At 41.9% G+C, this 14522-nt stretch overlaps 1 protein-coding gene across 1 annotated transcript in view; it reads left to right on the top strand.

Moving 5' to 3' along the window:
* LOC139424081 (transmembrane protein 235-like) overlaps positions 1-14522 on the top strand; it is a 41971-nt gene that overhangs the window by 27081 nt on the left and 368 nt on the right. The window lies entirely within an intron of this gene.

Below are 14522 nucleotides of genomic sequence, written 5' to 3'. Positions count from 1 at the left end.
TCAGGGTAACACACAGGCTTATGTTTCTGCGTTATCAGGGTAACACACAGGCTTATGTTTCAGTGTTATCAGGGTAACACACAGGCTTATGTTTCTGGGTTATCAGGGTAACACACAGGCTTATGTTTCAGCGTTATCAGGGTAACACACAGGCTTATGTTTCAGTGTTATCAGGGTAACACACAGGCTTATGTTTCTGCGTTATCAGGGTAACACACAGGCTTATGTTTCAGCGTTATCAGGGTAACACACAGGCTTATGTTTCTGCGTTATCAGGGTAACACACAGGCTTATGTTTCAGCATTATCAGGGTAACACACAGGCTTATGTTTCAGTGTTATCAGGGTAACACACAGGCTTATGTTTCTGCGTTATCAGGGTAACACACAGGCTTATGTTTCTGCGTTATCAGGGTAACACACAGGCTTATGTTTCAGTGTTATCAGGGTAACACACAGGCTTTATTTCAGCGTTATCAGGGTAACACACAGGCTTATGTTTCTGCGTTATCAGGGTAACACACAGGCTTATGTTTCTGCGTTATCAGGGTAACACACAGGCTTATGTTTCAGTGTTATCAGGGTAACACACAGGCTTTATTTCAGCGTTATCAGGGTAACACACAGGCTTATGTTTCAGCATTATCAGGGTAACACACAGGCTTATGTTTCAGCGTTATCAGGGTAACACACAGGCTTATGTTTCTGCGTTATCAGGGTAACACACAGGCTTATGTTTCTGGGTTAGACACTTTTCTTAGAGCCTCAACATTCTATTCCATTCAATTTGTTTGCATCAGTGCATTTACAACCAACGCCTTTCATAATCTGAATAGGTCCGCTATGTCGTTTTGTATAAGAGCCGACGGATTTCAGATAGAAATGCAAGTTACAGATCTGTCTTTTTAATTGAAAGCAAATCTGATGAGCTGTAGATCCGTTCTATGTGTCATATTTATATGCTTTCCCTCAGTTTCTTTTTTTCTTCTTTGTACTTTAAGTTTTGTACATCAGTATGAAACACTTAGTCAGATATGATATGTTTGGCTATTAAAAATATAAATCACAGGTTTAGATGGTGCAACGATTCTCTACACACAATACTTTCATTCCTGTGTTACATAAATTGAAATAAGGTGAACATTTGAGAATTTTACCGAACCCTTTTTTGTGTTTGTTGTGTCACAAACACTATTGAGGTGTGCTACACACTCTTAGCCACAGGAAATTGGTTCTTACAGTATATATAGATCAGTGGCGTCTGGTGGGAGGAGCTATAGGAAGATGGGCTCATTGTATTGGCTGGAATGGAATACAAGGAACGATATCAAACACATCAAACATGTATTGTTTTTTCTCTCTCATCCATCTACACACAATACCTAACCAAGTGAAAACATGGTTTTAGACATGTTTGCTAATTCATTGAAAATCAAATACAGAAATATCAAATGAGATAAGTATTCACACCCCTGAATCAACACATTTTAGAATCACTTTTTGGCAGCGATTACAGCTGTCAGTCTTTCTGGGTAATTCTCTATGGCAGTGGTTCTTAACCTGATTTTCACACAAAAACATAATAATGAATATTTACTGCAAATCAGTGTGACTTCTGCTGTTGCCCTTCAGAGACCAGTTCAGAAATGCGCGGCTTCACCTTGGCAAGTGCCACTCTCATGTCATTTTTGCAAAAAAGTCTGTTCCTTTTCTTCGTTTTTATGTCCAGCATCCTCGAAAAGGATTGCTCGCAAAGATATGTTGTAACAAACGGCATGAAAATCTCCAGAGCTTTCTTAGCAATAACAGGGTACGTTACCATTTGTTGATTTCATCGAGGTATCTGTTGTCTCAACACTAAACGTGAATGGCTGTCTCACCCATGCTGGATATGACTCTCTTGTAGGGAAGTATCCGTCGAGAGACTTTGCAAGCTCATCTAAGTGCGTGGCAATTGCTTGCTTCAGTTCCGCGGGTACAGAAATTTCTCCGATTCCAGATACAGCTTCGATCTTACTTACACAGTCGTCCAGCAGTGGAAAGTTTGCGAAGTTATTGTTAGTGTTCAAATACTGGAGAGTTGAGACCAAATCACGGACGCTGGACAGAGTGGATTTCAGTTGTAACGAAAGACAGTTTTAATGAGTCAGAGATATCTTGTCCCGCAGTTTTACGTGCACGGACCTAGTTCACATAACTCGGCAAGGAGCCAGGTGAAAAAGAGGCCTATACAATGGTTACATACATTTTTATACATAGAATAAAGTAGGTGGAGTCTTGTCGTTTCGGTCTTCTTGACTGGTCGGAGGGTTGGAGGCGGGCCTTGCTCTAGCCAGAGCGGGCCCCATTGGTGCACAGCAAAAGTTCTTTGCTCTTGGGACCGGCCAGTTAGAGGGAGATGAGATGTGTGTTTATATAAGGAAGAGGGGGTCAGTCTTATGGCTGGGTGTATGTGTTCTTACGACGGAATGTCTTTGTTTATATGAGCTATGTGTATGAATATTTATATAACAAATCCCCCTCTTCACGTCTATTAGACGTGAAAACTATAGCAGAAAGGTGGCGGTTGCAATCGTGGGTATACATAAGGTGGTGCTCCTAACCTTGTCTGGTTTGCATGGTGGGTCTGTAGGTGTAGTGCTACGTTTGGGACGGGAGTGATTGGAGGGAGTGATATCAGGAAAGGAGTTAGGGACATGTGTAGGGGTTGGTGTATGTGATGTGGCAGGGTGAAATAGTTGTTCAATTAACCATGTGAGAGTCCTAGGGTTACTCCAAATATCAGTATGAATATCACAAATAAGGGACCAGATATCCCCAGCCTCACCCAGAGAGGGAGAAATTTCCCTCTAACTGGGCGAGGTTCCCTTCTCAGGGGAGGCGGAGTTTGATGCCGCATCACCTGAGGAAGGAGTGTCTTCATTTGGAATCGAATTTAGGCCGCTCAAATCAGCTCTGACTTCAGTCAGTGTTCTAGAAGGAATTGGGGCTGGGGTGCAATGTGTAAGGCGGTGTCAAGGTGTGCCTGATTTACCTTTGACCTGGACTGAGTGTGAAGTAACCTCCTTCACTTCGTACGGTCCAGTCCACCTGGGTTCCAGCCACTTTCTCTTGTGGACTGTAACCCTCACCCCGTCACCAACCTTTACCTTCAGTAGTGGCGTGTCCCCCGGCAGCTCCCCCTCCTGGACCTTGTGAACCTGGGTAGAGAGTGCTGCAGAGAGAACCGTCAGTTTTTTCACATAATTAGACATTACAATTTGTTGTACATCAAGGGCGGGCATATGACCTCCCTCCCTTGGTGGACCATGCATGACTCTACCAGTCATTATCCCAAAGCTATCTTAGCTTTTGGTTTGACGTTCCACCAGATTTTGGGATTGGGGCCTGTACACAGATCCAAATCTGTGGGTTATGCCAAATCTTTCTTCCACCTGTCTCAGGTGTTTGTTAAATGTGAGCCATTTGTCAAATTTGATTTGTCTTGGGATGCCATACCTGGGTATTAGTTTGGTTTGTAGCCACTTAAAGACTGACCTAGCATCCTCCCCTTTTGTTATTATTGCCTCTACCCATTTGGAGAACCTATCTACTATGACTAGGAGATAGAGTTTGCCTTTAGATAAATTTTCGGGGCCCATGTCGGTGTAGTCTATACTAATATCCTGAAAACATGCATTAGGTATTACGTATGAGCCCATTGGTGTTTGATATGGTTTCTTTGGGTTGTGTCTGTCACAACCATTGCATTCGTCACAAAATAAATCATCGTCATAAAATAAGTCAGTCATATTTTTTATGTGAGGGTGCCACCAGATGTGCGAGGCCTTTTTGGAGGGTCTTTAGTTTGCCTTCGTGTGTGTGGCCATGTGTTTCTCATAAAAGTTCTGGGTCCATCAGTGTGGCCTGCTTCATGGGCATGGGCTGAGTCTGTATAGATATTCAGTCTTTCCTTTTCCTCTGATGAGGACCTGCGTCAATCCGATGATTTCAGCTAATTTGGCCGATGCTGGTTGAGGGATGATGGCTGATTGAAGGGTGCCATCACGAGGTGAGCTGTTTTTTCAATAGCTTTTGCTACTGCAGCAACGTATCTGGAGCATGTTGACTGTCCTACCTCAATGTGGTCAAGTTTGAAGAGTAGTACATCAAGACCCTTCTCTCCCCCTCTTGTTTCTGGAATAGGACGGATGAGGTGAATCCTTCCCTTTCAGAAACATCCAAATGGAACTTGTTCTTGTAGTCAGGTGCAGTCAGAGCTGCTGCCGCTGATAGATCTGTTTTCAGGAGTGCTATGGCTGTTGATGCTTCAGCCGTCCAGGCCAGGGGTGCATGGAGGTTCCTTGATCGTAGGATGACCGGTGCTGCCACCCCCTCTGGGCCACACCCAATGGTACAACACCTGATAGGTGGGGTCAGGTGCATCATGTCTTCGTCCCAGTCTGCAGTGTAGAGGCAGTCATCAGTTTCTGTTGCATTGAGTGTGCAATGGATCTCAGCTTGGGGAGTCTTATATGGGTGCAGAGTGTAGATTTGAGCTTTCAGTTGGTTGAACTTAAACTGGATGTGAGGGGTGGCAGGCCCTGTGGGTAGGCATTTTAGCCAGTACACTTCTTGGGCTTCAGACAGTGTGGTCATCGGCAGGAGTGGCATCCTCATCATTCTTACTGGGTGATCAGGTGTTGAAGTGGGAGGGTTGGTTGTAATCTTGCTGCTCCTGCTGCATGTGTCTAGGAGAGGGTCCTCTTCCTCTTCCTGGTGCCCCTCCACGTCCTCTTCCTCTTTCTCTCCATTGCTGTTGCTGCGGGGAGAGTGGTTTCGTGCAATATCTGGCATGGTGACCGGGAATTCCGCAGTTATACCACTGGTAGTTTCCCCCTCTGTATGGTCCAGTGTAGGGGCCTCGTTGAGCCCGTTGCCGTTGCAGGATATACCGCTGTGGGGGAGGGTAATGGGGTGGTGGGGCTGCCTGCTGTTGGATCATCTGAGAGACAGTCTGTGCCACGATCTGAGTGTTATCTGGCTGCTCCCCTTGGTCTTGAGTTTCTACTGCAATCATTTGTTTGGGCGTGATGGCTGCAGACATTTTATCTAAGTCGTCTGATAATGTGTATAATGCGTTATTTAGGTATATTCAATCCTTACTATGTGGTGTTTATTTCTATCGTTGTATGCTTAGCCTGTCCCTGGTCGAGACAAAGGGGGTTATCAGTATGTGACGCCCGCCACGTGTGTATTTCACCGGTATTTTATTTGAATTTGTTCAGCGATTCGTTTAGGTATTTTCTATAAATGATTCTGCGATTTCCTTTTGGAACAATATATCAGTGAATATATGCGGTTCTATAACAATTTTCAGAGTAATTCTAGCTCTTTAGGAAATATAGATAGAATTTCTAGACAACTAAGAGTTGTTCAGTGAATTATTTAAATACTTTCTGTAAACAATTCAGTAAATTCCTTTATGAACTTATATCAGTAAATTCGAGCGATTCTATAGCAATTGTCAGAATAATTCTATATATTTAGGAAATATGGATAGAATAGAAAAAACCCCAAAATCAGTGTGTAGCTTTTAGCGTCTGTAAAACAAAGTCTGTACTAAGCTCGGCGGCTTATTTAAATACTTCCTAGAAACAATTCAGTAAGTTCCTTTATGAACTTATATCAGTAAATTCCAGCGATTCTATAGCAATTGTCAGAATAATTTTAAACTTTAGGCAATATCAACAGGAATGAAAAAAACGAAAATCAGTATTCCAGCCCGGCTGCTGTCAAAGTTGCACGGCCATTCGATACTAAGGTGGCTTTGTCTTTCAGCACGTGTGCATAATAGCCCAGTTACGTATCCCAACCTACTCCGCGACAAACGTTTCTTTCAATTTAATTTCCCCCATCTCCAAATCATGGAATGTCAACTCTGGTTCATCTTATGTTTATTGTTTGATGTGCAATAGCCACATCATTCCCGATCTCTGTCTAGTGGAAGGCCAAACTTACATATCCTATATCTATTCGACTACACCTCTAACATAACCAATTAAACAGTTTACAACTCATTCAATAGGATCTTTTACATGCAGATTCAGTCGATCTATTAATTAACTAAATCTCTAAACACAACCAATTAAACAGTTTAGAACTTATTCAATAGGAACTTCTACGTGCATACTACACTTCTAAACACAACCAATTAAACAGTAAGCACTTATTTAATAGGAACTTTTTCATGCTTTTACATACTACACTTCTAATAATAGGCCAATTGATAAAAAATAAAAATACAAATAAAAAATAAAAACGAGCAAAACAAGATCTCCCCGATCAATGTCTTAGGTTCTTATGTAAAAAATTTGGGCACCGATTCATACTCACGCCCAGTACTTTCTGATCAAAATTTGGTTTAGGCTATAATACAATATGCAGATTTCGATATAACGGGCTCTGCTCACCTTTATATAGAGCGCTCCGATCAGATTTCCTGAGGCAAGATGAATGGCTGGGGAAGTCACTCTTCCGTCTGATTTTTTAGCCGTGATCAGTCTCGTCCTCTCACACTAACTTATAATAGATCGAATTCAAGAACAACCATCCTCTGCTACCAATTCTGTTAGTGTTCAAATACTGGAGAGTTGAGACCAAATCACGGACGCTGGACAGAGTGGATTTCAGTTGTAACGAAAGACAGTTTTAATGAGTCAGAGATATCTTGTCCCGCAGTTTTACGTGCACGGACCTAGTTCACATAACTCGGCAAGGAGCCAGGTGAAAAAGAGGCCTATACAATGGTTACATACATTTTTATACATAGAATAAAGTAGGTGGAGTCTTGTCGTTTCGGTCTTCTTGACTGGTCGGAGGGTTGGAGGCGGGCCTTGCTCTAGCCAGAGCGGGCCCCATTGGTGCACAGCAAAAGTTCTTTGCTCTTGGGACCGGCCAGTTAGAGGGAGATGAGATGTGTGTTTATATAAGGAAGAGGGGGTCAGTCTTATGGCTGGGTGTATGTGTTCTTACGACGGAATGTCTTTGTTTATATGAGCTATGTGTATGAATATTTATATAACATTATCGTTCTCTGTTCGTCGTTTCCATAACGGTAGCTTTTTTTGAAAAGCCTTCCGGTTTTCCTCCGCTTCGATGATGTTGACTCCACCGCCCTGCATCTTTTGATTGAGATGATTGAGAGCTGCAAAGATATCGGCCATGTACGCTAAAATGAGAATGAACTCAGAATTTTTGAAGCAATCTGCATGACAATGTTGGTGCTCTTGCAAAAACAGGGCTAACTCCACACGCACGGCAAAAACACGATTCCGCACCGGTCCCCGGGTTAACTACCGAACGTTAGAATGGTACAGAAGTACCTCGAATTCAGAGCCCATTTCTTTACACAGCTCACTGAAGATGCGGTGCCTCAGAGCACTAGTTCGCACATAGTTCACGCATTCCACTACAATTTGTAATACTTCTACCAGTTTTGGAGGCAAGGTTTTTGTTGCCAACGCATGTCTGTGCAGAATACAATTGGTGCATCGGCTTTCACTAGCGCACCAAAACCAGACTTTCTTCCCAGCATGACTGGACCTCCATCCGAACAAACTGCAGAAACCATATCCCACCAAAGATTGTTGTCTTTGAAGAAGTAGTTGTTAGTTGTTGTTGTAAGAGGCTTACAAAATAAAAAAACGTCCTTTATCACGTCGTCTTTCACATAGCGCACGAATACAGCAAACTGGCTTAGATTGGAAACGTCTGTGTTCTCGTTGAGTTGAAGGCTGAAATTTGCCAGGCTTGAAATCAGATCTACAACTACTTGAGCCAAGATGTCTTTGCTCACGTCCTCTATTCTGTCGCTGATGGTGTCATTTGAAAGAGGAATTTGGGATAATTTAACTTCAGCCTCTTTTCCCAGCATGATATTCGCCATCTTCATTCAACACAGCTGGTTTTATGAGTGTTTCATCAATGGTGTGTGGTTTGCCCTGCTTTGCGATCAGGTAAGCAACTTCGTACGATGCTGTGAGGATCGGTTTGTTGATGGGTACAAAGCCGAGAACAGGCAGAGTAGCCTTTTCATCGAATCTGTCTCTCTTTACTTTGAATTCAGCGAGCGTTGTGTTCTTGTATTTTCCATCGCCATGCAGCTTAAGGAAGTGTTCTCTTAGTTTTGCCGGTGCTAGACTAGAATTGCTCAACTTGGCATTGCAAATCATGCAGTTAGGACACTGACTCCCATCACGTTCCGTTATACATGTGAATCCATATTGTACAAATTCGTCCGACCACTTTCTTTTTTTGCTCGACATAGTAAGTATGAAGGGATTCAAATATTAAGAAAGAAATCACAAGACATACCATCACGACAGTCACAAGTCGACTACTGAGCGCACCAAATTCCCTGCAGCACAGATAGGCCAAGCGATGCAGCGTGATCACCTGCAGCCAATGATGGCCAAGCGGGGCGTGTCATCACGAATCATATGAGTCGGATGTGTGTCTTGACCTCCGCCGAACCCCTGAGACTGACTCACTGACTCACCCCTGGGGTTCGATCGAACCCAGGTTAAGAACCACTGCTCTAAGAGCTTTCCACACCTAGATTGTACTACAATTTGTCCAAATAATACCTTTAAAATTCTTCAAATTGATTGTTGATCATTGCTAGACAACAATTTTCATTTCATTTTATCATTTTCATTTTCAAGCTTCAATATCATACAACTCTCCTTCCATGGCCTCCAACTGCTCTTTAATGCAAGTAAAACTAAATGCATACTCTTCAACCGATCACTGCCCGCACCTGCTCGCCCATCCACCATCACTACTCTGAACGGTTCTGACTTAGAATATATTGACAACTACAAATACCTAGGTGTCTGGTTAGACTGTAAACTCTCCTTCCAGACTCACATTAAACATCTCCAATCCAAAATTAAATCTAGAACCAGCTTCTTATTTTGCAACAAAGCCTCCTTCACTCATGCTGCCAACATACCCCCGTAAAACTGACCATCCTACCAATCCTCGACTTTGGCGATGTCATTTACAATATAACCTCCAACACTCTACTCAACAAATTGGATGCAGTCTATCACAGTGCCATCCGTTTTGTCACCAAAGCCCCATATACTACCCACCACTGCGACCTGTATAATCTCGTTGGCTGGCCCTCGCTTCATACTCGTCGCCAAACCCACTGGCTACTTTTCATCTACAAGTCTCCGCTAGGTAAAGCCCCGCCTTATCTCAGCTCACTGGTCACCATAGCAGCACCCACCAGTAGCACGCGCTCCAGCAGGTATATCTCACTGGAACGAACTGCAAAAATCTCTGAAGCTGGAGACTCTTACCTCCCTCACTAGCTTTAAACTGTCAGAGCAGCTCACAGATCACTGCACCTGTACATAGCTCATCTGTAAATAGCCCATCCAATCTACCTCATCCCCATACTGTATTCATTTATCTTGCTCCTTTGCACCTCAGTATCTCTACTTGCACATTCATCTTCTGCACATCCTACCATTCCAGTGTTTAATTATATTGTAATTACTTCGCCACCATGGCCTATTTATTGCCTTACCTCTCTTATCCTACCTCATTTGCACATGAAGTATATACATTTTTCTACTGTATTATTGATTGTATATTTGTTTATTCCATGTGTAACTCTGTGTTGTTGTATGTGTCGAACTGCTTTGCTTTATCTTGACCTGGTCGCAGTTGCAAATGAGAACTTGTTCTCAACTAGCCTACCTGGTTAAATAAAGGTGAAAAAATATATATATATAAGTCAAAACTGTAACTCGGCCACATGAACATTCACTATCTTTTTGGTAAGCAACTCCAGTTTAGATTTGGCCTTGTGTTTTAGGTTATTGTTCTGCTGAAAGGTGAATTAATCTCCCAGTGTCTGGTGGAAAGCAGACTGAACCAAGTTTTCCTCTAGGATTTCGCCTGCACTTAGCTCCATTCTGTTTCTTTTTATCCTGAAAAACTCCCCAGTCCAAAGCAATTACAAGCATACCCATAACATGATGCAACCATCACTATGCTTTAAAATATGGAGAGTGGTACTCAGTAATGTGTTGTATTGGATTTGTCCCAAACATAGCACTTTGCATTCAGGACAAAAAGGTAATTGCTTGGCCACATTTTTTTGCAGCATTTACTTTATTGCCTTGTTGCAAACAGGATACATTTTTTGGAATATATTTATTCTGTACATGCTTCCGTCTTTTCGCTCTGCCAATTAGGTTAGTATTGTGAAGTAACTACAATGTTGTTGATGCATTCTCAGTTTTCTTCTATCACAGCCATTAAACTATGCAACTGTTTTAATGTCACCATTGGCCTCATGGTGAAATCCCAGAGCGGTTTCCTTCCTCTCTGGCAACTGAGTTAGGAAGGAAGCCTGTATCTTTGTAGTGATTGAGTGCATTGATTCACCATCCAGTGTATTTTTTTAAATCCATCTACCAATAGGTGTCCTTCTTTGCTTGGTATTGGAAATCTCTGTGGTCTTTGTAGTTGAATCTGTGTTTGAAATTCATGTTAAACACTATTATTGCACACAGAGTGAGTCCATGTAATTTATTATGTGACTTCTAAAGAACATTTTTTACTTCAGAAGGTATTTAGGCTTGCCATAACAAAGGGGTTTAGTACTTATTGACACAATACATTTAAGCTTTTCATTTTTAATTCATTGGTAAACATGTAGAAAAACATATTTCCATTTTGAAATGATGGGCTATTGTGTGTAGGCCAGTGAGCAAAAATCTCAATGTAATCCATTTTAAGTTCAGGCTGCAATACAACAACATTTGGAAACAGTAAAAGGGTGTAAATACTTTCTGAAGGCTCTGTAAATATACATTTAACATGACCCCCCAGGACATTTAACATGACCCCCCAGGACATTTAACATGACCCCCCAGGACATTTAACATGACCCCCCAGGACAGGAAGGACACTTCACATAATGACTTTCCCAGAATCAAAGAAAAAGAAACACTTGGATGTCTGCAATGACCTTTGAGGTTTATTACGGATAAACAGACAGGCTTACATGTATTAGGGACACACAGGCCAGCTCATGTTTCTGTGTGTCAGACTTCTCCCTCAGGGCCATGACATTCTCTTGTGACTGACAAGTATATCTATTTGCATCATTGTATTTCAGACCAATGTTTTTCATAATCTGAAGAGTTTTGAATCTTGAGAAGTGTCATGACCAAATCTAAGGAGGCTACATAACCTAAGTATGCTTCAATAAGATTCATGTTGCAACAACATATTTTAGTTGTGTACAGAGGAAGTGGTCCATCAAAATGTATAATCTCTTCCAAGGCCACATTAGTAACAAACGCACGTCTACTGCTTCCTTGTTAGCAGAACATCAGTGTAATTGGCCCTAATTCACTCTCAAAGGCGCTGCATGAATTAATTAATGTTAATCATATTTACAAATTAGGTACAGCCTCCACCCCTTGTATTTAAAGGGTAAGTCCAGGATTGGTTGTTTGGGTAAACGTCTCAGGGATGGGGCTGGAGAAATGTAACCACTGTCACATTCATAGAGAGAGCTATGGATGTAATGACTGACCATCCATGAGCTCAAACGTCTAGTTAGAACCATGTTTAGAGGCCATATAGTGGTTGTTTACATTTACACTATTTACAAACAATGGAGTAAAACAAGCTCATATTTTGGGTTCTGATGGGGTACGACAGTTAAACTAACCTCAGAATCAGAATCACCTTAATTCGCAAGGCACATTTAGATTCACATGCTCAGAATTGTACTTGGTGATATGGTGCTGCTAGGGATAACATTTAGAGAAAGACAGTTTACACATAGTTTACATATATTATATTCAAGTAGGTTAAATAAAAATAAATAAATAAAAGGTAGAGTGAACATAGACTTTAAGAGAGCAATGAGGCTTCTGTAAGTTATTCAATGTCTATACAGTCTATCAGAAATACAAACATGTTTTTGTTCCCATGTTGTATTTTAATGTATGTTGTATGTGTATTATAATTCAACTACTGTTTGCACTGTAACTGTGGAAAAAAAACTATACAAATAGTTTTGAAAAAGAAAAAAGTCAAAATCATGGATGTACCAATCACGGATTGCCCTTTAACACCTTGTGACGTGTTCAGGTTATGATCTGTTAGACGTTTTCAGAAAACACCTCCCTCTGCTTGATTATTCAGCTCATAGTCCAGGTAATTAGGGCTCTGAGCTGAGCGTGAAATTAGATCAAGTCTGGAATTTAGATGGGTATTTAAAAAGCCAGGCTATTCTAATAAGGGGCACAGATGTTTGTAAATTGACAATCATTATAGCTTTTTGTATCCCTTGAATGTCTGTTCTTTGTTCGTGTGTAAATGCCACACAGTTCAAAGATCTAAATATAATCATCTATCATTATTGCTGTTTGTGAATTAATTTCACAAACTATACAATAGATCTTTTTTGTCTGTGTGTTAAAGTCATTATGACATTGGACTAGTTGTTTCATGTATTGCATTTACAATGGACTAGTTGTTTCATGTATTGCATTTACAGCTGCACCATCGAGAGCATCCTGACCGGTTGCATCACCGCCTGGTATGGCAACTTCTTGGCATTTGACCGTAAAGCGCTACAGAGGGTAGTGCGTACGGCCCAGTACAACACTGGGTCCAAGCTTCCAGCCATCCAGGACCTCTATACCAGGCGGTGTCAGAGGAAGGCCCAAAAAATTGTCTGAGACTCCAGTCACCCAAGTCATAGACTGTTCTCTCTGCTACCGCACGGCAAGCAGTACCGGAGCACCAAGTCTGGGACCAAGAGGCTTCTAAACAGCTTCTACCCCCAAGCCATAAGACTCTTGAACAATTAGTCAAATGGCCACTGGACTATTTACATTGACACACCCCCCCCCCTCCATTTGTTTTGTACACTTCTGCTACTCGCTGTTTATTATGTATGTATATTATGTATATAGTTTATTATGTATGTATATTATGTATATTATGTATATATAATATTATGTATTAGTATATTTGGTAAATATTTTCTTAACTCGTCTTGAACTGCACTGTTGGTTAAGGGCTTGTAAGTAAGCATTTCACGGTGTTAGGTTCTTATTTTCCAGAGTAAATAACTCACAGACACTAGAGAAGCTTTAACCAAATTTTAATTATTCCCAAAGGTTCTGTACAGCTGTATTCAGTCAACCCAACACTTCTCCTCACCTCCTCACCTCAACCCCTCCTTCACCTAATCCACAGATGTCCATCTGTCTCCCCTGTATCAACACGGTGCTCTGCTCCCGTCCCCCAACACATTCCAACACATTCCACAGCTATCTGTCTTTCTCTTTCTCTATCAATGTTCAAAATGTCGAATCCAACAACGGTAAGGTCTACACTTGTTGTATTCGGCGCATGTGACAAATAAAGTTAGATTTGATTTGAACTAAAGATAAAGAACATGATGAGGATGTAAACAGACTGTGTACCAGAAGGCACCCTATTCCCTACATAGTACACTACTTTTGAACAGAGGTATATTGGCCCATGGATTTGTAACCTCACTCCCCAGCTTGAAGTGCCTCTAGCCACACTGCTGAATTTATAGCTATTCACTAGTGTAGTTGGCTAAGACGTGATCAAGGAGGGCGGTCATTTGTGTTTGTGAGGCAGTGGTCCAGGGTTCTAGTCTCGGGGTGAGTTGGCTAAGACGTTATCATTGAGGGCGGTCATTTGTGTTTGTGAGGCAGTGGTCCAGGGTTCTAGTCTCGGGGTGAGTTGGCTAAGACGTTATCAAGGAGGGCGGTCAGGTGTGTTTGTGAGGCAGTTGTCCAGGGTTCTAGTCTTGGGGTGAGTTGGCTAAGACGTGATCAAGGAGGGCGGTCAGGTGTGTTTGTGAGGCAGTTGTCCAGGGTTCTAGTCTTGGGGTGAGTTGGCTAAGACGTGATCAAGGAGGGCGGTCAGGTGTGTTTGTGAGGCAGTTGTCCAGGGTTCTAGTCTTGGGGTGAGCTTGTTAGGGATGAAGTGGTTAAGCTAAGCAAGCACAGTGATGTCTGTCACACTTACTGTGTTTTTCTTGCCAACCGTAGTTGAATGCACTGACCAGAAGGTCAGAATACTGATACTTACAACTCTGAGGTCAAGACCCACTAGATAACCTTGTACATTGTGTTGCATGACAGCTGTGTGCTAATACCTCTAGCGGATCTCAAACGTCTTTTCCCACAATCCTCTCACCTCACCTCCTCTTGAAACCCATTGGAAGAGATGCTCCGAGGGGAGGGACCTCAGATCTTCTCCAATGCTTTTTTATGCATCCAACAGAATCATGATCAATTATAACTAGATATCAACGCCGGAAACTCCCAAGAGTCAATCTATAATTAGAACAATGAAGGAAATACTTGATCACTCACTGTATTTGAGTAACTTGGATTCAATCCAATGCACGTTCCAGAACAGCGAACTAGACAGCTTTTGGTGGAGGTCGCATTCATG

Source organism: Oncorhynchus clarkii, chromosome 13 (assembly GCF_045791955.1).
Source record: "Oncorhynchus clarkii lewisi isolate Uvic-CL-2024 chromosome 13, UVic_Ocla_1.0, whole genome shotgun sequence".
In the NCBI taxonomy this organism is placed as follows: Eukaryota; Metazoa; Chordata; class Actinopteri; order Salmoniformes; family Salmonidae; genus Oncorhynchus; species Oncorhynchus clarkii.
This window is presented reverse-complemented; position numbering and strand designations above follow the sequence as displayed.